The 26,960-nt window shown below is 43.9% G+C and overlaps 1 pseudogene; it reads left to right on the forward strand.

Moving 5' to 3' along the window:
* Positions 1-17,732: 17,732 nt before the first annotated feature.
* On the forward strand, positions 17,733-18,319 carry LOC119810679 (annotated as a pseudogene).
* Positions 18,320-26,960: the final 8,641 nt, after the last annotated feature.

Consider the following 26,960-nt stretch of genomic DNA (forward strand, 5'->3'; position numbering starts at 1 on the left):
TGGCAACAAATGAGGATTCTTATGTCCACCAGTGCTAGTCAACATTTTACTGAAAGTGACGGATTCTGCAGAAAAGTGCCATCTGTTCTAATTCACAGACAAACGCCAGTGACTCAAAATGGGATGATGACAGCAGTGACAAAAAATGCTTTGCTTTTTAAAGATTATTTTGGGGGGCAAATTTTCTGTATAGAATATTCATATCTGGGGGTGTAGAAATAGGACAGTCTTCCTGGGAGTAAGGAGACGGCTGTCTCAAGACAGAGTCTTACTCTTTCTAAGAAGGCTGGATTTACCTTTTCTTTTTCTGGAGGTGAGGTCTCTCTTTGTAACACAGGGCCGTCTTGAACCCATGCTCCTCCGGCCTCAGTCTCCCCACCGCTAGAATTACAACTAGGGCCCACCCTCTGATACAAGCCCACTGACTCTCGGTTGGTTTCAGAAAGGTAGGACTGCTGGCTGGTGAGGTCGCTGTCTCCCTTTGAAATGTTCAGTCCTTTGCAGTTGTGTGTCTTGGGATTTTAGAGGGGTGAGGAGAAAAGGGACATGCCAATGGTGGACAGTTTGATAAGTGAGACTTGGCAAGTACAGGGAATGTGGGAGAAAAGCAGAATGTGAAGGAAGCAGTGAGGGACCCGCCAGTAAGACTTAGCTGATGGTCATTCAACAGCCCTGCACCACCATCCCATCACCAATGGTGCAATCGTGCAACCAAAAACCTTTAGTATTGCATGATTTGTTTACTTGTGGGTGTGTGTGCTCTGCCGCAGCACATGTGCAAAGGGCAGAGAGCTGTGTGGGTCCCTGGGATTGAACTCAGGTCTCAGGCTCAGTGGCAGGTTGGTGGCAGGCACCTTTGCCGGATGAATCAGGTCAGCAATCAATAAATTTTTAAAATCAAGTCCATCTTGCAGCCCTTCCTGCCCTTCCTGGGACATCTCTCCAAGGTCTTCTAGCCGGAGCAGATGGGAAAAATGGGAACACAGACAGTTAGAAAGGCTTGGGAGACCACAATAAAAAAATTCTTTTGTAATGTCTTTTATTTGGATGTAAAGACAGAATTATGTTTAGTATAAAATATTCAGAATATCTAGCTATCGCGTCCACTTCCCGGATTCAAAACTTACTAGAGAGCCTGCAATAGAACACAGCTGAGGGTGTAGTCAGGGGTAGGACATTTGCCTGATTGTCTGTTTATGCTCAGGTTCCCACACAAAGTCTTCAGCAGAGAACATTTCAGTTTCACAAAATTTATATATTTGCACATGATGCCATTCTTCACCAGTGCCAGGGAAATCAAAACAACTCTGAGATTCCATCTTACACCTGTAAGAATGGCCAAGATCCAAAACACTGATGACAACTTATGCTGGAGAGGTGGTGGGGTAAAGGGAACACTTCTGCATTGCTGGTGGGCATGCAAGCTGGTACAGCCCCTTTGGATGTCAGTGTGGCAATTTCTCAGAAAATAGGCAAACAACCTTTCTCAAGACCCAGCGATACCACTTTTGGGTATATATCCAAAGGATGTTCAATCGTGCCACAAGGACATGTGCTCACCTATGTTCATAGTAGCAACCTAAATGCCCCTCAACTGAAGAATGGGTAAGGAAAATGTGGTACATTTACACAATAGAGTCCTACACAACAGAAAGAAATGAAGGCAGATTGAATTTTGCAGGAAAATGGATGGAGCTAGAACACATTTTGAGTGAGGTAACCCAGACCCAGAAAGATAATTATCACATGTACTCACTCATAAGTCGTTTTTAAACATAAAGCAAAGAATACCAGCATACAAATCACAATCCCAGAGAAATAGACAACAATGAGGATCCTAAGACTTAAATGGATCTAATCTACATGGGAAGTAGAAAAAGACAAGATCTCCTGAGTAAATTGGGAGCATGGGGACCTTGGGAGAGGGCTGAAGGGGAGGGGAGAGGTAGGGAGGAGAGCAGAGAAAAATGTAGAGCTCAATAAAAATAATAAAAAAAAGAGTCGTCAGCACAAGCCAACAGTGATGGACACACTGGTCATTCTAAAGACCACTTGCATGTTTATTCTCATTGTTACTTCTGCTTTGTCACAGAGGAGGGCATAGTAACATGAGAAATGTTCATTCTTCCACACTGTACTGAAGATATGCAAGGGGTAGAGACTGCTATCACAGAGGCGCCCTCTCTGGTCCCATGTGACTTTCCTGTCTAGGTGGTCTGTGTAGAATACATTCAGCCCAAGCCATCTCATGATGCTGAATGTGGCGCACCCAGGCTGCTGGTGGATTAGGGGGACACAAAGACCAGGGTGAAGAAGGACATGAGCTGGCCTAGGTCTGTTGGCCTTTCTCGTGTCTCTTGAGGGTGTCAATATGTCCCCTGGGTCCACCTGCCTCACCAGGGCTCATGAAGTATGGGACAGTCCTGGATCTGCCTGTAACTGGGCTTGGAGGAGCAGGGAAGGATATCTCTCATCAGGATGGCTTAACTCAATTTCACAGCTAAACAATCAACGGAAGAGTGAAAGGTAATGATTCAAAGTGAAATATTACTTCATTTAGTTGAGTGTTCCAAAGATTCCTCTTCTGATTTCTCATTAATTACCACTTTCCAATCTAAGACTGGGAGAATGATAATCACTGTAATGAAGCCATTGTGGCTAAGGATGGCTGTTGGGACAATGACAGAAGTAGAGTCCTCTTTAAATATAGTTTTGGGTTCTGTGGCTTCATTTACTGATGTCAACAGTGATCTAAAATACTGCATGCAAACCTATAAAGAGACAAACAACTCATGAGTTTAACTGTGGATCATCGTGGGTAATATGTTGAATTCCCTGATATCTGGTGTTTGTAGTCACACTGTGTATGTTACCTGCCAGTCCCTCAGCTGACCAACTGTCCAGATATGGCAGGGCTTGTGCTCAAGAAACCCTGAGTTTACTTGATGACCCCAAGGCACAAAAGTAATATTGACAATTTCGATACACTGAAGACAAGCCATAAAGCAGTGGTTCTCAACCTGTGGGTTGTGAACCCTTTGGGCTTGCATATCAGATATTTACATTATGATTCATAACAGCAGCAAATTACAGGTATGAAGTAGCAATGAAATAATTTTATGGTTGGGGTCACCACAACATGAGGAACTGTATTGAAGGGTGGCAGTATTATGACAGTTGAGAACCATTGCCATGAAGTGTTCTGTTGGGGAATATTATTTTAATTGGACAAAGATGTGTTACATTTGTTTACGCTGAAAGATATTTAACTGTGTAAAGGTGTGTTGCCTTTCTTTATGCTGAATTTGTTTAATTATGAAAAGATGTGTTGCATTTATTTCACCTTGCTTGCCTAAGGCACCTGATCGGTCTAATAAGGAGCTGAACAGCCAATAGCTGGGCAGGAGAAGGAGAGGTGGGGCTGGCAGGCAGAGAAAATAAAAAGGGAGAGGAATCTAGGCTCGGGAGAGGGGGAAGAGTGAGAAGAAAGGAGAGACCAAGAGATACACCAGTGACCAGAAACCAGGCAGTCTGCAGCTGGACGTGGAAAAGCAGTGATATACAGAAAGAAGAAGGTAGTAATCCCAAGGCAAAGGGAAAAGAGAAACGGCTTAAAAGAGCTAACCAGAAATGAGGCTAAACTAGGCCGAGCATTCAAAACCAATAAGTCTCCATGTCATGATTTGGGAGCTGGTTGGTGGCCTAAAAGAAAAAGCCTGGTACAGTGTTCCTTTATGAGAAAAGCAAAGGTGTGTGTGTGTGTGTGTGTGTGTGTGTGTGTGTGTGGTGGTGGTGGTGGTGAGGAAGTATGCATGTATATTCATATGTCTATTCTGTGTATTATGAGTGTTCTAATGTATTATTCCTTGTTTCTCTTACTGTGCCTGCCTGCTTCATAAACAATCTTTTGTACATACAGGTACTTATAATTTGATTTATTTTATTTTTGGTTTCTCGAGACGGGTTTTTTTTTTTTTTTTTTGTAGCCTTGGAGCCTGTCCTGGAACTTGCTCTTTAGACCAGGCTTGTCTCAGACTCAGAGATCCGTCTGCTTTGCCTCCTGAGTGCTGGGATTAAAGGTGTGTGCCACTGCCTCCTGGCATATACTTATAACTTTAAAGCTAGGTTCTATAGACAAGTGGAAATGTCAGTATTTGTCTGAGTGCCTTATTTCATCAACGTGGTGATTTCCAGTTGCATGCATTTTCCTAAAAATGTTATGACTTCGTTTCTTATGGGTGGAAAAAAATTCCTTTGAATGTGTGTATATATATATCACATTTCTTAATTCATGCACCTGTTGATGAACCCTTGGACTAATCCCACTAATCCCACGTGCTGGCTCTTGTGAATACAGCTGCAAGGAACGTGGGGTTCATCACTTAAGAGTCTTTAAGGCATATGCTTGAGTGGTATAGCTGGGTCATATGACAGTTCTGTTGTTAGTGTCATTTTATATAAAGTTAACCTTTATCACGGGTGTGTATGTGCTTGGATTTGGTACCACCTCCCATTTCGGGCATCACTGTGGGTCTAAGAACACATTCTCCTTGCGCAAAGGGACACTACTGCAACAAAGGTCACCCACGTGCAGCCGTTTCACATGAGGCAGACGTGAACTAAGGTAATGTGCTTGCGTAGTCTGCAGTCGTTGGACGCAGGACTAGAATTAAAGGCTGTGCCTTTGCCACTGTTCTACTGACCTCAATACATGGATGTTATAGATACTGGAGGGTCATTGAGACACAGATCGCAGGACTTTGGTCCTGTGATCTCTCTGACTCTGTCTGTCTGTCTGTTAGAGGCTGCACAGGTCCTAGCTGAATGCCAGGAGGCAGGTGGAAATTAGAGGCATCTGAAATCGCTTTGAGCACATGTTTTTACTGTGTGAAGAGTTATTAGACTCTCAGTACACTTGCATCTTCTAGGAAAGATTCTCTCTGCCTTTTTAGAAGTCTCTTCTTGCTCTTAAGGAGTGCGAATGGTGGGAGGAGGAGGATGGTCCCCTCACTCAGCCAGGGGTTTCCTCTCACGCTTCAGGACACTGGGAGTCCCTGTGCGTCCTCCCTCCTGCCCTCCCCCACCCCATAGCCACTCCTCTACTTCTTTCTCCCGGCAGGTGTGAGTGGTTTACGTGGACACACACACCTTGTCATCGTCGTCTCTTGTCCTTACCGACGTCCAAAGCCGTGAGCTGCCTAATGTTAACCTTGAACCGACAGGACTATGAGCTGAGGGAACCTTCTTTCCACAGGGGATTTCCTATGGTATTTTGTAGTTACTGAAGCTCAGCAGAGTTGTCCCTCTATATGGCTGCTTCTATGTCCCTTTGTATACATGCCATTTCAGACTTTTTGCCCCTCAGGTGGGTTAGACATAGACACGGAGAAACTTATTCTGTTTCCTGTTCTGCTAGATTTTTTTTTTTAAACTCATTTTGAGATTTCACTGTAGGTTTTTGTGTGGAGGGACAGGAATCCCTCCATTTTCTTCAGCTGGAGTTCCAAGCCTAATACAAATTCATTAATTTCTGTCCACTGTTACCTAAGTTTCCAGGTAGGTCTTTTGGGGCGGTTCTTTTTCGTCTCTGGAAATGAACTAGAAACTCTTAACACATTCCTAGGTGTTAGCATGGGCTCATTCACGTCGGCATCCTGGAACCTTGAAACAAATTTAGTTATCAAGTGGCAATAAAAATTTAAATATTGAGGTCACCACAACATGAGAACTGTGTAAAGTTGTAGCTTTAGGGAGGTTGAGAACCACTGTATAGTCTCTGAGTTAAAATCCTGCTGCTCACTAGTAAGCTGAGTAAACTTAAGTTCCTGAGTCTTCCTGTGCATCAGTCTGATGATAATGCCATCCTCTAGGTTATGGTGAGAATTCTGTTAGATAACACATGCAATGCATTTAATCAGTGACTTGCATATAGAACGCAGCCAGTTAAAGACCACGCTTGCCATCACTGGCATCAGCGGGGACACAGCATCAAGCAAAAAGGCTACATGTGTGATACCAGTCTTTACACTGATGTAGTAGGGGCAGAGAGTGAAAAAGATAATGTCCGTTAATGGTCTTTCATGAACTCTCCATTGCTTTCTGGGAAATAGGAACTGGCAACAAGGTGGAGCCAGTGTTTTGATGTGCTGATAAAGTGCCATCCACAGTAGTAGACTTTTGCAGTGTGCCTATTCTCTGCTATCCAACTAAACTGAGTCAGCAATTTCAGTTAAAGATGTTGAGATGAATGTGGGTAGCCCCCTGGGGACCTGTAGGAGCTCATCATAGCTAAGACTGTTCCAAGGCGAATCTGGTTACACCTTATAGACGGTGTGCAGAAAAGAGTGCGCCTGGGGAGCATGACAAGCAAGAAAGCCTGTCTCAGAAGCAACACCACTGCTTTCTGTGGCTGATTTGTGGATGGTTTTAGCTTCAACTCGGTTTGTAGCTTCAGACTGGGACAGTGATACCCAGTGTCACAGGACAGCTGACCATGCAGGAACCATGAAGGGAGCTTTCCTATCGGTTCCTTAAAAAAGGGAATGTTCGTCTGATAGAAAAGCCCTCCAGTGAGATGCGTCGAAAGTGATATCTTGATGAAGACAGGTGTCTTGTGTCTTCACCTACAAATTTAGTTACAGCACAGCTGTTCAGTCTTCGTAGCTGTAGCCAGGCCAGGATGAAGAAGCATTTCCAGTTTGTTCAATCTCCTGAAGTATTTGAGACCTCGGGCTTTTCCCTTCTACTGAGCCATTCTTCTAGAACGTTCTGGTGTGGGGCAGCCTGTCTAAATTGTCCTATAAGTCGCCTCTGAGCACAGTTGGGAGTTTGCTTTTTTCAGTCCAGTTTAGAATCAAGGATTTGGGCTTCACCAGTCCTTACAGCCGAGTGACCCTTTAATGTGGCAGCAAGAACAACTCATTGTGCTTATGACGAAGCAGAAAAACTGTCTAGAGAAATATCTACTGGTCATTTAACCATGAACCATGAGTGAGTTATCTAAGTGGAACAAAGGGCAATGACTGAGCAGACCACAGGAACAAGCATGCAGCATTTCCTAGCAGTAACGGATGGGAACTTCCCCTCCTTCTTTTGTTCTTGTGGTGCTGGGACCGAATTCAGGGCCTCAACAGGTGTAGGCAATACTCACTTTCAAGCTACAAACCCAGCCTACCTACCTTTAAAAAGAATGTTCTTTTTATCTTCTCCTTCCATTTATCTTTACACTTTTATTTATTTACTTAGTTTTGAGATTGGGTCTTATATTGTAGCCCAGGCTGGCCTAAAACTTACCATCTTCTACCTCAGCCTTCTGCACGCTCAGATTCCAGACAAGTGTGCACCACGCACCCACCTCATTCTTTCTCTGTTTAATATAGATAAGGCAGAGATCTCTGACCACTAGCCTGTGGTTATGATTCAGAATTTAAAAAGATAACAGCAGTAGGCCTTTTTTTTTTTCTGAGCTTCCATTCAGCTTCCAAGGGAAAATTAATTTGTCGCAGTGCGCTCTGGCTTGAAGATCCGAGGACGTGAAGCACCTGCTGTAATATCCGGGAACAGGTACCCTCTCGCCTTCTGTCTCCCCAGGCCCTCTGCATGAACGAAGAGACCACATTTAACAGAATGTCACCTCCTGTGCTCAGAGACCAGGGGACCTAGAGTTATAAAGGGCATTTCTTTCATTTTCTTTGTGAAAACAAACCTATCTTATAAAATCAAATGAACCTTTTATCTTCGACATTTTCCCGGCTTATCTTTCATTTCTCGGTATCAATGAGTCCTCAGCAGGTTGGAAACCATGACATCATCAGCTTGATTTAACAATGACTTTCTGGATTTGTTAGTGTGCTCTTATTTAGAGAGCAGCATTTGGGAATAATGTCAGTTGGTATACTCTTACTCGGGTTTAGTTCTATTAGGCAATAATAAAAGCTAATATTAGTTAAGTCAAACTGAAAACGTGATCTGTTTGACAGTATAGATCAAAGGGCCCTGACTCAGGCTTTTCTTCCTAATATTGTGATCTCCAGAGAACTGTATGATCCATAAGTACTCAAAGAGGCAGTGGCTAAAGAATTACCTGCCTTCAAGTCCCCAGACTGACATCTTCTTACATCGATCAAGTTAAATATAGCCTGCTTTCGTCACCTTGCTTACCAGCGCGACATTTATCAAGTCTCATACAGGGCGTAGGAGAGATGACAAGATCACATTAGTTAATACTGTCCCAAAGTTGACTAAGAATGATGAAATCTAACTTTTGTTTAGTACTTGGGTGAGTATTCAACACACACACACACACACACACACACACACACACTCCTGGGGAATGTATATTTAAAGAAGAAAGGTTTTGCCTTAAGTGGCTTGTGCTTTGAAATAATGGTGCGAGAGAGATCCCATAAATATGACAGTCATATTGTCATAAGAATGACGCCTCCTTTAATTAACTGAATGGCACACCAACAGAAGCATTACCAGCTTAGACATACACATTGGTTAAATCCTATCGTTCTATCGCTCTATGACCAATCATATAAAACTGTTTAGAGTCAGAGTCAAGCATTGCTCAAAATTTCTTACCTCCCCATCTCTGCTTGTAGCAACGCACCAAATTACCAGCTGAGTCAGGACAGCATGAAGAATGCTTGTCCTCTTATCTTCCCCCGCCCCTTCTCTCACTGCCTCTTGTCTTTTGAGCAAGTGGCAAGGCTAGGCTGTGTTGTTCAGGCTGGGCTTGAACTTGTGACCTTCCTACCTAAGCCTGCAAGAGTACTAGGATTACAGATTAGTGCCACTACGCCCAAGTAAAAAGAACTTTACTGAGGAAAATCTTTTAGCTCCTGGGTTCTCAAGTAGCTGCTATTGGAAGCTCTGACTTAATGGCATACCGTCTCAGTTTGCCTTCTGTGATAAACACCATGACCAAAAGTAATTTGGAGAAGACCAGGCATTTTTTTTAACCTCAGTTTATTGTTCATTGTTGAGGAAAGCCAAGGCAGGAGCACAAGACAGGTGCTTCAAGCAGAAAACAGAGGAACAGTTTAATGGCTTGCTCCCAGGCTCAAGTCAGCTACCATTCTTATGCGGGCCCATCTGCCTTGGGATTGTGCCACCTGCAGTGGGCTGGGCATTCCTACATCTATTAGCAATTAAATGTCTTTTTGGCATGCCCATGTGTCAGAGCCCATGGATGTAATTTGTTCCACCTTGACCAAAGGTCAGAGTTCAGGCCCAGCCTTGTTCCTTCAAGGTTATGGCTGTAGGTTTGGCCCAGGGTGTGGCTGCCTACTGGATGCTTGGCCTAAGGTGTGGTCACTACATGTCCTGCCTAAACTACAGAGTACTTAACTCAGGCTATAGTTACTTGATGTATCAGGTATTGAAGAGGAAATTACTATTTGTGTCATGGTAAAGAAGTCTTGCCTTCTCACCCTCCTTTGGATTAGGGTATATAAAGCATATGAAAAGTAAATGCAGGCAGATTCAGTATTCACTGGACTGCCCCCCATTCTATTCTGTATCTCTATTTCTTTTGTGTATCTGTTTTATCCTGCCTAACATTTCTAATCCACGCCCCTACCCTGGAACATACAAACCTGTAGAGGCTCAACCATGAAAGATGTTGCTCCAATGTGGGACCCTGATACCCACAGGTCACTCTGATGGAAGCAATTTCTCAGTGAGTTTTCTCATCCTAGGTATGTCAAGGTGACAGTCAAGATTAGCCAACCTATATGCAAACTTTTCTGTTATTCACACGGACTCTTCATCTCTTGATTTGCTATTAGGCAGTTGTTTCATCCAAAACAAAAGACACGAGCTCCTGTAATCTTAGCATTAGGGGCTGAAGCAGTAGGATTAGGAGTTTGATCAGCTTGGGCTACATGGCAAAATCTTAGCAATAAGACAAACCACAGTAAACTTTTCCGCTGGACGTAATGATGGTTGGCTTTGTGTGTAGCCTTGCAGATGATCCCATGTCTCCAATGAGAGGCTTTGTGTCCCACTCAAAGCCAGTACTTGTATCTGTTTTCAGTTATGCCACTCCTCCCCATTTTTATTAGAGGACTCTAATGATTACATTATGGGATTTAAGCAAGTTCTTATCACATAGGCCCCAGCTTCAAAGTAGGCTATGTACTTCAAATATTAGAGCATCTTTGTAATTCTCTTCAGAGGGTCTTCTTGCCACACAAGGGAATGAACGACTGTTCTGTATTGAGAGCTTCTATCTGTTTGCCTTACCCTGTCCCTCGTTCCATCTTCAGTCACCTGGGCCTCCTTCAGCTTTGCCCTAAATTCTTGACCACTTGGGTTAACTACTCATGAGCCCAGGAACAAACTAACACCTTTGGCCACCTCTGTACTGTATAGGCAAAACAAAACATAGCAAGATGCTTCCTGAATGAAGCTAATCTTTGTCTACAAACCAGACCAATAAGAGTCAAGTGAGCCCATCTCCTCTACTAATCTGAATTCTGTTGTCCTAAAAGCCTTAGATTTGTTAACTGCGCAGATTTCTTCCCGCACCCCCGCTTCTCATGTTTCCTTCACCCAAGGAGGTGACATGGAATTATTTTCTATCTGCATCTCTTTTTGCCTTCTCCAGGAAAGACATTAAAGTTTAGGATTCTGAATTTTTATCATTTTTCAGTCACAGCCAAACGGAGGTTATCCGTTCTTCATGCCTGAAGATGTTTCCTTTGCATGATGTGCTTTTTAAAAATCGATATCCTTTAAACATCGGGCAGCAGACACTTAATATAAATATAGAAGCAAAATTAAATGCTGATACTAATAAATCTTGAGAGCTGCCTTTCTCTCCTCAAACTCCGTGTCCGTCCCAGCACTCAGGAGGCAGAGGTAGGTGGATCTGAGTTCAAGGTCCATCTAGTCTACAAAGCAAGTTCCAGGACAGCCAGAGCTGTTATATAGAGAAACCCTGCTTTGAAAAAACAAAATAAAAACCAAACCAGATTCAAACTTCATGTACAATGCTAACAAGGTCTTCTAAAAAACTGTACAAAGGGCCTTCACTTAGTCAACTTGAAGTCAACAGTTGTGTCTGTCTGTCTCAGCTTTCTATTATATATCCTGTGCTTAGAATAACATTTGGCACACACAAGCTCTCAGTGACTCTGCCATTTGCCCTCAGGCTGTTTCAAGAAGTTCAAGGATGTTGATAACATTGGTTTTTGAAGTACGGGGGGGGGGGGCGTGGAGCGAGGCCAGGGAGGGCAGAGTACACTGCTATTCTTGCTTCTGAGTGACTAGGAACTTACGTTGTCATTGGTCCTATCATGCTTAGGGCAACTGATGTTGAGAGATGTCTAATGTGTCCATATAGTAGGAGGAAGTAAGCTGGGAGACTTCCATTTTTGTATCATGTTAATTAGACATGGATTTCATACTGTGCCCAGAATATTTTAAAATGCTTCTGATTGGAAACCACATCCTGTCCAAACATTTGAGAAAATAGACATAATTTTCTTTCCTGTTTAACAACCATCTGACCAGTTGGATGAAAAGAATTTTTCTGGTGTTTTTTTTTTTTTTGGCACCATAAAAGAATACTATTTGTTAGTATGCACTGCTATAGCCAATGCTGCGTGAAAATTAAAACCGGAAGTTCTAGGCTTAAGCACAGCACAGTTGCCTGGTTGAGTAAGTGTAGCACCAAGGGAATAAGAGGGTCGGTCTCCAAACACAAGTCCCCTGTCAGGGAGCACGTGAAGAATGGTAACTCCTCAGCACAACTAGTTAAGATTCCATATTGTGGCAAAGCATTGCCGTGTCCTACCAAAGGAGGCACCGTCCTTCGCTCTGCTTTAGAGCCTGTGGTTAGTTACCAGGTACTAAAGTAGAATTTAAACCAACTCACCATACCATACACAAATCTCCAGCTTGGTGACCTTCTAGTCAAATGTCCCCTTTGGGTGGTAAAGGCATTAAGTGACCAGAGACTCTGATCCAGCTAGGGCAGAAACAAAAAACAAAACAAAAAAACCAAACCAAAACAAAAAAAACCCAAAACACAGCGACAACAGAACCCGCCAGAGTTTAAATTCAGTGCCTTGTCTCAGATCCTCAATACCTACGTCTTCATGACCCTCTTCCCCCATGTTAACTAACAAGCACTCATATCTACAGTGGGATCAACACAGGCTGTGTTAGAACAGCCAGGATAAGGCAGACTTAATCCTTCCTGCTATGGAATTTTGCCCTGAGACCCTGACCTTTTCAGTCCCACAGTAAGCCTTTGCCATGAGCCTTAAATGGCCAGGGATCACGTTTCCATTCTGGGCCACTGTGGTGCTTCAGGCATCACAGGTACCATCAGGAGAGGGAGACTTGGGTTTAACAGTGTAATTATCTTTGCTCAGGTCTTATAGTGCCAGTGAGCAAGGGACCAAGAGCAAGCTGGCCATTGTATTCTGCAGATTTCTTTAGGGCATTTAGAAAAAAATGAGTGGAATGAGAAATAAGGCAAGTGATGATCTCCATAAATGCAGAGAAGTGTGTTATGTCTTTGTGGGTAGTGGGAACATTTGTGGAGCCCACTAGTTCCCAAGATTCCTAATTCAAATGCCAGGTAACATCAACACCTCCATGGTGCCCATTTACATATCCCCGAAGAAAGAATGCTTTTCCTTACACACTGTTTTCACACAATAGCTAACATTTTGGGGACGCTTAAAATTAAGCATGGCAATCATGATGGTGTAGACCAATAGTCAGGGCACTCAGGAGGCTGAGGCAGTAAACTTAAGCCTTGTTTAGGCAACATTGTATGATCCTGTCTCAAAACAACAGCAACAAAAAGCAAAAGCAGAAACCGACTTTTTGAGGCTGGGATGTGGGTCTGCACTAGACTGTGTGTCATGCACGAGGCCTTAGACTTAATTTCCAGCACAGATAACTAGCTAGCAGAACATTCATTACAGCATGACAAAGTAGAGAAAAGCAGGTGATGGGAGTTTCACAAGATGAAGTTATAAAGGTCACCGAAGCCAAGACAGAGCAACTGCTGTGAACTCGGAACCTCGCTTTAGTTAGCACCTGCTCAGTGACTCCAGTCTCCCATCCCGAGTAAAGCAGTATCCCGGCTACGTCCCTGCTGGTTGAGTAAACTGGATGTTATTCAAATGAGCTCCTATCAGCATGCACACACTTGTCAGCATACAAATGTCACTCAGCCTATGTGCTCCTGTATGCTGTTACAGGTAGCTAGCTGGCTTGTTGGCGCGCATGCTCACGTGGCAATTCTACTTAACCAATGAATCACTATTTGTCCCTGGACTGCGTATGGACCCCTGAGTCTAGTCCTTCGCTTTCAAGTCTTTGTTATGGGGAAACTTGCTTCTCTCAGCACTCTGGGGCATGTCTTTTGGTCCGTGTACGGACTCGCCTGCTTTTGCGGATATGGTCTGGAGTCGAGTGTGGTGACCACAGGGGGAAGCCTGCTGTTAGTGTTAATTATATGGCCACACTGTTCTCAACACATTGTGCTAATTTATACTACCAATAGTCTTTGAAAAATCTAATCGCTAGGTAGCCTCTCCTGATGTTGATGTTTTAGTAGGTATGTGCTATCATTTCATTGTGGCTTTTTTATGTTAAATTCTAATTTTTCTTTTTAAAACTACATTTTAAATGGAAATATAATTACATCACTTTCCCTTCCCTCTAGCCCTTAGGTACTGTCCCTCCAATCTCCCCTACCCCATTCCCAATTTGATAGTCTCTTTTGCTTTTACTATTGTTACATACATATATACATATATTACTTGTATGTATATATATGCATAAATACAATGTGTTGCTGGACATGTTGAAGTTATGATGCCTATTAGGAATGTAAGGAGAGATGATAAAAAAATAGAGGGGCCTGATGTGGGGGCTCATGCCTTTAATCCCAGTTAATACTCAGGTTGCAGAGGCATGTTCAAGGCCAGCAGGGCTATATAGTGAGACTCTGGCCACCAGGGGGAAGCCAGATAGGAATGGGTTCAAAAGAGAATAGGGGTATCATCTAAGACATTCTTGCCTCAAAGACTGAACTTGAGTCTAATAAAACCCTTAGATGTAATTTCTACTCTACAGAAAAACACGGAGGTTAGAAATAAATGAAACTTGAAGAAAAAGAGCCCATCGAAGGACCACTTCTTATTTGGACTTAGGCTGAGCCTAACAACCTAACTGACGCATGAGCCATTTCACAGAAAAGGGACATGGAGGGGCATGTCTTCATAAAGACGATGAAATCCAAAAAAACTGACCAAGGTATAATACTTCTCATACCAAAGACCAATGGGCTTGTGAAGGAGGACAGAACGAGGTAGTAAGTCTCAGGGATGTTACTCTTCTAATGTTACTAAACCACTGAGCTAGGGAGTAAAATTCATGGCAGAGCGGGTTTATTCAGATCCTGGCTGCCCCAGTGAGGAAGGCTATCATCTTGGGCTTTGTGCAAGAGAGACATCCCTCCCAAAAGAATGGTTTTGTTTTTATTATTTAATTTGCAAGATGTTGGGGATTGAACTCCGGACCACAGTCACTCTAGACAGTGAAATAAATGCTTCACCACCGAATTACAGTCCCAATTCGCAAAAGAACCTTTTGGTTTTAGAGACTAGGTCTCAAGGACAACTCTTGTCAGGCCTGGCATTTGCCTTTATAGCCCAGCCTTGCCAAGAACCTGCTTTCGTCTTAGCCTCTCAAGTGATGGATTCTAGGCAGAAGTCAAAAGATGCCTAAAGAATTCTTAAGTCTTGTTGAATGCAGAAAAAGGCAGACCAATATCTGCCTTTTTAAAGTTCTTTCTAAAGTTCTTTGAGTGATTTCTGCTTGAAGTAATCAATATACCAATTCTTTTTTAATCGAGCAAAGGAAGGCATACACATTTTTTTTGAAATTGTGAATACAATTTTCCAAAGTGCTTAGAGCTTGAAATAACTTATGCTGGAGTGTTGGGAAATTAACCGTACACAATTAAAAGCAACCCTTACCAGATGAAGTTAGACAAAAATATGGTTTTAGAAATTTGATGCATTATTTTGTATAGAATCTTTTATGGACTGTTTTGACACCTGTCTCTTCTTAGAGTCAGTGAATACGGCTCTGAATGATGAATAGAAACAGAACAGCAAATCTGACCAATTGAAAGGACAATGAGAAAAAGCCAGACCAGAAATGTCCAGATGGGTGTGCATTGAGCTGCTATGCTTCCTCCCCTGCAAGACCAGAGGAGTGCAGAAATCAAGCCAGAGAAGGTGAACATAAGATTTTAACTTGAAATAGAGATAAAATTTCTTTAACTCTGGAACTAAAAAAATACTTACCAAGTATCTTTATGACAAATTATTAGGGATGAATTTTAATTTTAAACTGAGACATGGAAAAAACTTGCCAGTGGGTTTTTTTTTTTTTGTTGTTGATCTTTTCTTCTTTCCTGGACTGTTTAAAGGCTTTTCATCCAAAGGCCAGATAGAACAGACCAAGGTCTCATTGTGGTATACATAATTGTTAGTAAAATAACATAGTGTACCTTTTTCTTAGTTTGTAATTCTATTTTAAACATAAAATTGGGTGTAAACATAGTGATTTATTGATAGGAAAATCAATGGTGACTTAGGGCAGATCAGAAAGAAGCATAGAGTAGGGGTAAAATTCATTCCTGGGGCTTCTAAATACAACAGCAAATGAAGGTTTGGGGAGAGAATAAAGTATGTTAGGTGGGAAGTAGTGTGACGTTTTGTCAAGTTACGAAGCTAAGTCTCATGTCTTTAACAGGTTGGAGTCACTACTATGTCCCTGTAACATTTCTAGCTTTTGGGATCCATACAATCATGAAGGCCGAGAAAGCAAATCAGCATATATTGATGTCAGATGGGAGGCGGCAATAAGAGTAGGCATTGAGTGACGTTAGTTGGAGCAGTCCAGTGAAACCTTATTGAGATGCTTACATGTTTGGGACGGGGGTCTTAACAGAAGTAAACTGAATCCCAGGAAAAGCTTTCTGCCTAAGAGAAATACTGAATGCAAAATTCGGGATTTTTGCTGTGTGATTTGTCTTCTGGCAGTGTTGGAATCAGAGTGGCCAGGATCTGTGCATGCTAGGCCACGATCTCTACTGCTGGCAAACCACTAGACCATGGTGCCCAAGGCACTCACTATTCCCAGTTCTTCATGAGGTTGAGTCATGGGGACAGCTTAAGTATGAGTTTGAGACCAGCCTGGGCAACACAAGGCCTCATCTCAATGCAAAAAAGCCACAATTAATGCCATTATGATTTTAAGAATTCTCCAATGAGCATATAAGAAATTTTTTAACGTTTTTTTTTTGAGACGGTGTCTCAGTTTGTAATTGACTGGCTTGGAACTCAGATCTTGCCTGCCTTTGCCTCCTTGGTGCTGGCGTTACAGACATGCACCTAAATGAGAGCCCTCTAACTGTAATCACAGACTTAACAAGAGTTTATCTTCAACTTGCTTTCGGCAGCTGACTTGCCCTTAGTTCCGAGAACAGTATCTGAGTGTATATTACACAGCAAGGCGTGCTGGGCTCTACTCAGCCTCGGCCTGGGACCTTCTAGCTGCTTTTTGGAAGGTGGTGGTTCTGTGTGACAGGGTATCTTTCTCAGGCCTGCTCACCACCACATCCGGGAAGCAACTTTAGACTTTCAAATTTAGTTCTTCTTTTTCCACATCTGAAATTGCCCCCCCCCCTCCCTTTGGTTAGTATTATCACCTCTAGTCCACCAGCAGGAAGAGGCAAACTCATCTCAAGATGGAATGCTTTCCTACTGAAATTTTTTTACTCGCACCATGGCTCATGTCTCTTGTTTCAGGACGCGGAGCGTGTCCACACTGCTGTCCATGCTTCGCGTCTAAGGATATCTTCTCAACCTGCTCACTCTTGTTGCCCGAGGATCGGGCTTCTCCAGGGATATCCTTTGTTTTAGACGGTCCCTTTAGCCTTGCTCTCAGGCACAGCTTTGTTGGCAGACATAAGCATTCCAAATCTGAGAGCGATGTTCAGAAGGAAGTCCGGAGAATAGTGTAACGGGATTCTTAAATCTGGAAGAAAAACAAAAACGGCATCAAATACCATCTTGTCAACTTCATTGTTTCCCCGGTTGCCACATGGGTGTTCTTTTCCTGCCTCAGTTTCTCATTGCATTTTTGATGGCAGCTATTTGATTTTTTTTTTTTTCTCGCTGCCATCCTTTCTCATCATCCTGTTTTGCTTTGCTTGGTATACCAGTCATCTGCTGTGTACTTTCCACTCTGGCAAAAGAACAAAATCACCAGGAGTTTTAAGAACGCGAATAAACTTCAGGAGACAGAAAATATAACAGCAGCCTGCTCCCTGCCAGCTTCCCACTGCAAAAGGGTATAAAAGAGCTGACCGCAGCCAAAGGTGACTGTTCTGGTTTCCTTTGATAGCCACCCTGACATTTCCTTGGAGAAGGCAGAAGGGCAGCGGCCTGTATCTAAAAGGACAGAAGAGTCAGGGGCCCTCACATTCAAGCATGGGACACTTTAAAAGGCCTGAGAGGCTGTAACACGGGAGGCCTGGCGCCATCACACAGACTGTGCAGCCCAAGTGGCTCCAAGCTCTTCCAGAGGCAGCTGGTGAGGAAGGGTAAGCATCTTTTGGGCACAGCTGGTCTGTAAGATCCTGTCCCCTTCGTCACCCCGAGGGGTGCACTACCTGGCTGGCTATGGACAATACCCTCTTCCAGTTGAAATTCAGTGAAACAGCTAGAGAGACTGGCCAAGAAGGCAGAGAAGCTCCAAGGCTGAGCAGGCCAAGGTGAAGAAGGCCCTTCCGCAGGAAAACATGGTGTGTGCCCGCAGGTATGCTGAAAACGCCATCGGCGAGAATGAAGATGAAAACTGGCTCCGGATGGCGTCCTGTGTGGATGCAGTAACCTCCAAGGTGCAGATAGCTGTGACCATGAAGGGGGTGACCAAGAATATGGCACAGGTGACCAAAGTTCTGGACAAGGCGCTGAATGCCATGGATCTTCAGAAGGTGTCTGCAGTGACAATGGACAGGTCTGAGCAGCAGGTGCAGAGCCTGGAAGTGCACACATCGGTAACGGAGGGTTCCATGAGCTCTGCCAGCACGCAGACCACACCTCAGGAGCAGGTCGAGAGCCTCATCATGCAGATTGCTGAGGGAACTGGCCTGGAGGTCTTAGACCAGCTCAGCCAGTTTCCAGAGGGTACCTCTGCAGTCGGCGAAATCTCTGTGCACAGCCAGGAGGACCAGCTGTCTCCAAGGTTGGTGGCCCTGAGGAATTAGCATGCCCTCGGCAGGTGCTGCCTCCCTTCTCCTATGACGTACTGGAGGCTTCTGCCCTACTCTGCGCTCAACTTTGTCCAACCTCATAGCTGCCTCGGCTCTTTTCCAACCTGTCAGGCTGGGTGCCTTAAAACTGAGCGTTAGGTTGGGCAGTGGGCCTCTGCCCTGCACGGTTACACACAAGCTTGGATACTTCACCTGGACTCGCTGTGTGTGTTTCTTTCTGTTCTGCATACTGACTTTGCACAGGTGTGTGGGTGACTCATGTGACTTCGTGGGCCACAGATGGAAGATGGCAAGTTCTGTGTCCTTTGCCTATGTGGAGCTTGACAGGGTTTGACCAGCAGCGGTGTGGACTTCAGCCCAGTGCTTGAGGGCTTTCAGTTTCTAGTGAGCACACACCTGCTGCTTGCTGTGGCCAGTGAAGATGAGAGCCACACCTTTGCCAGGCAGCTCCTGGGAGCCTCTCCCTGACCTCTGCAGACAGGAAATCCTGTTGTGTGACAGCCCTGAATAGATTCCTGTGGACTTTTGTGTACTAGAGATGTCTGGTGCCACCAACACTGGCTGGGGACCTTACAGGTAGTTCCTCTCAATCTTCCCAGGGCTGAGTTTGTTCCTTGGCTGCCACTGCCCGCTGGCTGAGTTGGCCTGGGCTTTCCGTCCCTCAGCTCCCTTCCCCAGCCCACAGAATTGCCATCCGACCTCTAGTTCCTCAGGGAGCCATTTACACCTTCATTCTTGTGAATGGCATTTTCAGCATACACGCGGGCACACGTCACATTCTTCTGCTGAAGGGTCTTCTTCACCTTGGCCTGTTAAGCCTTGGAGTTTGTTTCTGTCTTGGCCAGTTTGTCTAGCTGCTTCACATTTTCCTTCAATTGGGACAGGGGATCATCCATGGCCAGTCACGTCGTGCACCCCACAGGTCGGTGAAGGGGACGAGATCTTATGGACCAGATGTGCCTGGGAGGACCAAGTTTTTAATTTTTTTTTGCTTATCAAAAAACTTATTTTTCATAGTTGTAGAATTGGGCAGGTCTTCTTAAATAGCCACACCAACTAAGAACCAAGCATTAAAATATATGAGCCTATGGGGACCATTCTCATCCAAACCACCACAGGAGGCATAAGCGGTAATCAGTTGCTGGAGAAGAGGAACCTCTCCAATGGTTGAGGGAAAGGCTTCAGGCATGCAGTCTTTGGGAGTCAATGCTGCATTGCTGTGTTGGGATTTCCCATGGTGTTGCTACCTTTTGAGTCATGTGTGGTTCCCTAACCTCAATAAACTCACTGCTTTGCTAAGCTAGTCTTGAGTGGAATCATTTCTCTTGATGTTTGTCTGCTCGTCGGTGACTACACATCTATTCACATCTTAGAAAAAGCCTTACAATGAGTTTTAAAAGGTTTTCTAAGTCTTTAATATTTCTTTTTCATATTTTAAAACTATTCCATCATAGCCAGAACAAAAAGTCCTGTAGTTATGAGTTTCAGCACATATTCACTGGCATGTAGGAAGCCTTTGGTCATCTAAGCAGCAAACTTCACAAGTGTTAGAAGTCTATCTATAGGAAGAAGTAGCAGAAGGATGAAGGTCCTGCCAACTCCAGACTGTCTTCCGAGTTAGCGTACAGTGCAAGAGGGAGCAATTTGCTTTCATCCTTGTAGCTCTAGACTGATGCAAGCAATGTGGTGGAGACCACCGAGTGTTTAGGACTCTAGGAGGGGCCTCCAGCCATGACATACCTGTGTCCTTTCCCTGCATCCTACCAAGCCAGAAACCCTTTTCTGAGGAATGATCTCCATAGCTTGAAGTTCGCAAGTTTCAAGACTCTGAGATCCTTCAGTGACACTGGTTTTGGTGAATGACATTAGGTTTATCTATAGGCACAGGGGTGGCTTGCTGGGAGAGGCATGCTATGATAGGAAGACAGAAGCAGAAAAGGGAAAAGTACTCTTCCCCATGTGAAGACCTTACCTCAGCTGTGTCTAGAGTCCGGGCTCTTGATGCTTTCTTTGCAGCAGGGCCCAGGTTCTCTGGGCCTCTTTCCCCACATGGACCAGGTGTCTGTACACATATGTGAACAGATAACTACAGTGTTAGTCAATGGACAGATGATAACTACAGTGTTAGTCAATGGACAGATGATAACTACAGTGTTAGTCAATGGACAGATGATAACTACAGTGTTAGTCAATGGACAGATGATAACTACAGTGTTAGTCAATGGACAGATAACTACAGTGTTAGTCAATGGACAGATAACTATGGTGTTAGCCAGTGAAACTTTCCATTGACTTCTTCCCTCCAATGCCACCACCAAGGCACCAAGATTGGAGTGGGGGAAGTTGGGTGGTAGGAATAAGGACTACATTTTATACCCCTTTATTCTCTGGGGTCGTCTCTTCCTAGCCTTCAAGAGTGCAGCTCTTTGAAGCATCCCTTACTGCTGGAGCGTGGTGTATAAATATTCTCCATCTGTTGTCTATTTGTGTATGGCATTCTATAAATACATTAATTGGTACCACTTCTCATTTAACTGTCACTGCTGTCTCTCTTCATGGCAAGCTTATATTAAATGGGACAAAATATGATGGAATAAAATAAAACCATCCAGCAATAAGGGCCTATTTTGGTCAAATTGGAATGTAGCCGGAAGAAAAACTCCATCTTTCGTGGTAAGGAAAGGATAGTTTAAGCTCATCAGAGATAGTTTGTGAGTGAAGTCTAAGAGGAAAACTTCTGTCTTAGATGAAGGCAGGGGACGCTCTCCAGGAGGCCGTTGACAGTAGGGAAGGTAGAATTCTCAGAAGAGCTGCAGTTTGGGAATGGAGCGAACCTGTTTTCATGTTTTGTTACTTTTGAAAGGTGGGCTTATTTTAGACAGCTTTGGTTTTGGTGACATTCACAGACCATGATCCATATGTACTTCTTTTTGCCTTGAAAGAGTAGCGATTTACTTAAGAGAAACCTATGGCACAAATGCCCATATTTTAAATTCAATAGAAACTGGGCCAACTGACTGTATAATAGAGAGTACATTCTTACTAGGTCCCAACTACATGGCCTCTAAGGATAAGGGGATAAGTCAAAAGCTGTGCTTCTGTGTCCTAAGGATTAAATGCCATTGTTTGGAGACTTAGAAACGGACTAAAATTTAGTCTGTGAAGAGATACTTTATGTGTGCAGATGACTGTAGTCTAATATCAGGATTAACAAATTGTTTCATTAAACACAGCAACTGGTGGGGGGTACTCTATGTCCTCCCTGGAAGGGGGGGTTAAGTAGAGAGTCCTCAGAAATACGTCAGGCCAGACTGGAGACGCCAGTTTGATTTCTCTACCCCCCTGGCGAGGCTTCAGCTTTGCCTAAGGCCTTCAGTGGATTGGATGAAGCAATCCCAGCTGATGGGGATATTCTCTTCTCTCTAGAGGCCACTGCCTGTAGATACGAACCACTCGGAAACACCTTTGAGTTGGTGCTGATTACAGGGTACCAGAGCCTTGCCAAATTGACACTAAAGACGAACCGTCATTACTGGTCATGGAAAAACCTTCATTTGAATGGAAGAAAATCATCCTGCAGTGCCCTTCAGTGGATTCAGCTTGGAAGGCCTGGCCTGCCCTAATAGCTGCTTTCACTCCATCCTGGGGTCCTTGGGAAGCAAAGAAAGTCCAGGACATATTCCCTGATGCCCCTCACTTCTCCAGTCCTTAATATTTTAGTAACGATTTGATCTCAGGACGCTAGACTCAAGTGTAGAATGTCCTTATTTTTTTAATGAAGATACGCAGAATGAATAACCAGTCAAACACTGCCTGGCCTCTTTTCCTTTACTTCTGGGGAGCAGGTATAGGAGGTAACTGTGGGAATGTGTGGCCTGGGTTTAGTTCTAAAGAATAATTTGATAGATACTAAAGTAAATGATGGTTCTGCAAACATGAATCATTTACTTAATGTACAAAAAATAGAGCCATAAAACTGAGCAGAGTTCACTTGGCCAACCAATATTTATTCTATAGAAATTCTCATTACTGCCTTATAACTTTTGCAGGTAGGGTCATAGTAAATGTGACTCTATATACCATCTTCAGTTTGTTCAGTAATTCCCACTCCTCTCTTCCAGTCTCTGAGTCTGTTTCTCTCTCCCTCCTCCCTTCCATCTCTTCTTGTTTAGTAATTTCGTAGTACTCACTGAATATAAACTTAGAACATATAAAATAAGTGCAACGAGCGAACGTAATATACACTGGATAAGAAAGGAAATCAACGTGAACTGAAGCTTAGATTCTATGTCTAGGCTACTAAATACTGACCTATCAAAAATACAAGGTGGAAGAGAATATTTGCTGAATGTGGTTTGTTGAAGGAGGTTGTAGAAATTCTTCTCTTCCATACCTATTTTGAACCTCTCTTCTCTTGTGTGGGTGCATATTGCCAGCTGTATCCTGCAAATGCACGTTCTTAGCCTGGCACGGTGCATACCTACGGGAGGCTAAAGCAATGAGGCTGGTGAGTTCAAGGCCAGCTTGGGCCTCACAGCAGAACACTCTTTCAAAAACAAGTGGCAACAGAAGAAACCAGTGCTGTAGTTCTGAGCAAGCTGGTCCTTGAAAAATCCATTTTTTTTTTTTTGTCTCCAAAACTTGACCACTATACAGGTTAAGAGTTTAAGCATTTTGGTCTTTATTCTCATGATGAAATTATATTGAGAGATCAATACAAGAATAAGACAAGATGACTGAGGTTCTCATACTGTTCATACTCGGAGTCCGTGAGCAGGTAGTCACATGTTACATCTGGTGAGTTGAGTCAGGACTGTAAGGAAAGCCACTCCAAAGTGATGAATGTGTCCTGCCCGTCGACCACAGCAGCCTCTCAGCCTGGGTGGGAAAGTCTGCAGCCGGAATGGAAGAACTTTAAGCCAAGACCTTTGTGTCTTGACTAAGGATGAAAAACACAAGTGGGCGTACTTGAATGTGAATGCCTTGTAACTGTTTCCTTAGAGGGTAATATTTCATGTCTTAAAACATTTTGAGTAGAGAAATGGAATCTGTACTGTTTGGTTCATGCCTGGATGGGCTATGGCTGGGTGCTGTGATGTTTGCTCATGGGGAATGAGTCGAGTGTGCTCTGATTTGGACATATTCTTTCTGTAAAATCTTAAGAAGTCCCACCGTTTCTCTGTTTTCAGTGTTCAACCTCAACATCTGGCTTCCAGAGAGGCATCACCCAGGGATTCAGGGTGCTGGAGAAGACCCTACTCTGCGAGGGTAGGCAAGCTCTGTGCCCTCCAAACCCTGCTCAGTGAACGCTGCCTGGAGGTTAGCCAGCAGGAGCAGTTCTCTACTTAGGAGCAAGAACTGGAAATCACTACTTACCTGTGGCACTGTCTCACTTCTACATCATTCTTTCAGGCTATGAAAGTTCCATCTTACACTGTGGTTTAGGACCCAGCTGTAGTTGTGTATGTATGTACCCGCTGAACTGAAAAGCTTTACCAATCAACTCTTGATGGCTTTTAATACTTTTTATTCTATCCTACCCAGTCCCTTTTGACCAATCCAATCCCATCCAATCTAGTTCAGCCTAGTGTGGTCCAATCTGTTTAAACCTATCCCACTCCACTCTGCCTCACCACAGACAAGTGATCTCTTCTCTACAACCCAGTCTCTCCAGTGCAAAGAAATGCAAAGTAGCCTGATCAGCTGTGTCCTCCCTAATCTTATCTAGTCTATTCTGGTTTCTCCAATTTTAGTCCAAACAACCTGTCCTCTCCAACACCATCTTCTACTCTTCTCTCCTAACCGTCCTACTTTATCTTATCAAATCTTGTATTATTCCATTCACACAGATACACGGGCACAGACACATGGACACAGACAAACACACACACACACACACACACACACACTTAGAGACGGATGGTCTCATGATATAACCTTGACTGGCCTGGAACTCACTATGTAGACCAGGATGACTTACAGAAATCTGCATAATATTGTCTCCCAAATGCTGGGATTAAAGTCATGTCCCACCACTCCTTGCCCTTCCTTATCCTATTTTTTTCTCTATCTAAAATTCTAATCATGTCTTTATGACATTTAAAATTTTTGTTTTATATGTGTTATTGTTTTAGCTGCTATGATGGCTATTCATGGTAGTCAACTTGACTATATCTGGAATTAACTAAAAATCCAAATGCCTGGGCACACCTATGAGGGAGTTTCCTTAATTAAATCATTTAAAGTGGAAAGATGCACCTTTAATTTGGGCCACACCTTCAGCAGTGGCTTATATAAAGGACATGGAAGAAGGATGCTTTTGCTCTTTGCCTGATGTCCCTGGTCTCACTGCTAACCCATTGTTTCTTTGGCATTAGAACCTACTTCTTTGAGTTCTGGCATGAACCGAAGACCAGCTGAGACATCTGATCTTGTGGACTGAACAGCTACTGAAGGCTTGGACATTCTGTTGGCAGACAGCCATGGTTGAACTAGCTGGACCACAACCTGTAAGCTACTCTAATAAATCCTCTTTGCACATGTGTGTGTTCCTTCTATCATTCTTCCCTCTAGAGAACCTTGACTGGTGTACCCACAGAAATGTGTGTACATTGTGTGCATGCCTGGTGCCTTCAGAGTTCAGAAGAGGTTGGCAGATTCCCCTGGAACTGAAGTCACAGATAGTGTGAGTTACCTGTGGGTGCTGGGAACAGAACCTGGATCCTCAGCAACAGCAACAAGTTTCCTTAACTGCTGACCTGTCTCTCTTGCCCCGCACTTTAATATTTAGGAAAAACCACAAATTACTTCTAGAAAATAAAGTCAGCAGTGTGTAGCAGCATCATGAATGTTTATGATGAAAGATACTCTCATGCACTGAACACTGCTGCCTGCAGGTGTGGTGCAGGTACAGTGTGGGTGTAGTGCAGGTGTGGTGCAGGTGTACTGCAGGTGTATTGCAGGCATGGTGTGGGTGTAGTGCAGGCATACTGCAGGCGTGGTGTGGGTGTAGTACCAGCATACTACAGGTGTTGTGCAGGTGTAGTGTGGTGTGGTTGTAGTGTAGGCACATTACAGGTGTTGTGCAGGTGTGGTGTGGGTGTAGTGCTGACATATTACAGGTATAGTTCAGGTGTACTGCAGGTATAGTGTGGGTGTAGTGCAGGTGTACTGCAGGTATGGTGTGGGTGTGGTGCAGGAATGCTGTGGTTTTTAGTACAGGTGTACTGCAGGAGTGGTGTGGGTGTGCTGTGGATGTGGTGCAGGCATGCTGCAGGTGTAGTGTGGGTGTGGTGCAGGTGTATAGTGCAGGTGTATTGCAGGTGTAGTGCAGGCATACTGCAGGTGTATTAGTTCAGGTGTAGTGCAGGTGCCCTGAGTCTGCCAGCATGTGTAGCCCTCCTCCTATGTACTCTCATGTTACAAGTAGATGCAGGGATGCCTGGATTTACTTATCCATTTATTATTTAACTAGATAGTTCCCAAAGTTGATGTTTTTCATTCTCAGATGTGGGGTAGGTTGAGAGGGAAGTCATTATCAGGTACAATTGGAAAGCTCTGAGCATAGGGACTTTCTTCAGAGCTCATACCCCAGTGAAGTCAGTAGGAAACAGCAGTGTCCAGTAGAGGAGACCTTAATCATCTGGAGTAATGACAGGAGATGATATCCATTTGTGCTCAGGTCGGCTCTGGCTGACACGCCAAAAAACCCAGAGAAGGAATTAGTTGCTGGCTTCTCCTGCCATCTTAATGTTGCTCCATTGGGTGTTCACAAGCAACTTTCAAAGGAGGGGGTGACTCGGTCTGTAGTTCTGTTTATTTTGGGGTTTCCAGAGTCTGGACTTCTTTATTAGAGGCTGTCAACTGAGGGCTTCGACCACAAAGATTTAGCATCATGTTTTTAAGAGAAAGTCAAAACCAGGGTTAATGAAAGTTAAAAGGCTTTGAGTCTCCCTGTAGGTCTTGGTACAGACACTTGTTTTGTAACTGTCTCTTGCCTGGGTGTGCCAGGTCTTTGCAGACCAGCTCAACCAGAGGAAAAACAAAATAAACACGAGCAGTGGCCATCACAGCCTGCAGCCTCCCTTTTTCCTACCAGACAAGTCTTTTTTCCTCATTAAAATTGAGTCTGTATTAGACATTTTGAATCATCATAGAAGGTGGAACCTCGGTTTTGCTTGAGCCATAGGTCTACTACCTACGTTGTCTGGGGAAGCCTTGAACATCTTCTCATTTCCTCAGCTCAAGAATCCAGCTCTCAGTCTCTCTAGGGCATGTTGGAACCCATGTGTTCTTAGTTCCCATGTGTGGAAACAGGTGCTCTACCCAGAACAAAACAGAGGAGTTACTCCATGGGCTCCCAAGAGACCCGATGAATGGGAAGGGCCGTAGGGCTGTCTAGATTTCAGACATCAGATCCTCTGAAATGCTCCTTAAAGCCTACAGATGTTAGTCATGTAACAAAAGGAAACACAGATTCTTGAAGGAGCTGGCAACTGGTCTGAGATGGCCCAGTCATGGTATGGTATCCTGTCACCTGGACTGCTTCTCTGGCTTTGTATCTCCAAATGGCCATCACCTGCTCTCTCGTCTTCCCAAGAGTCAGCCCTGCTGATCTCTTCTTTTCTCTGCATGT

This window comes from Arvicola amphibius, chromosome 3 (assembly GCF_903992535.2).
Source record: "Arvicola amphibius chromosome 3, mArvAmp1.2, whole genome shotgun sequence".
NCBI classification, from domain to species: Eukaryota; Metazoa; Chordata; class Mammalia; order Rodentia; family Cricetidae; genus Arvicola; species Arvicola amphibius.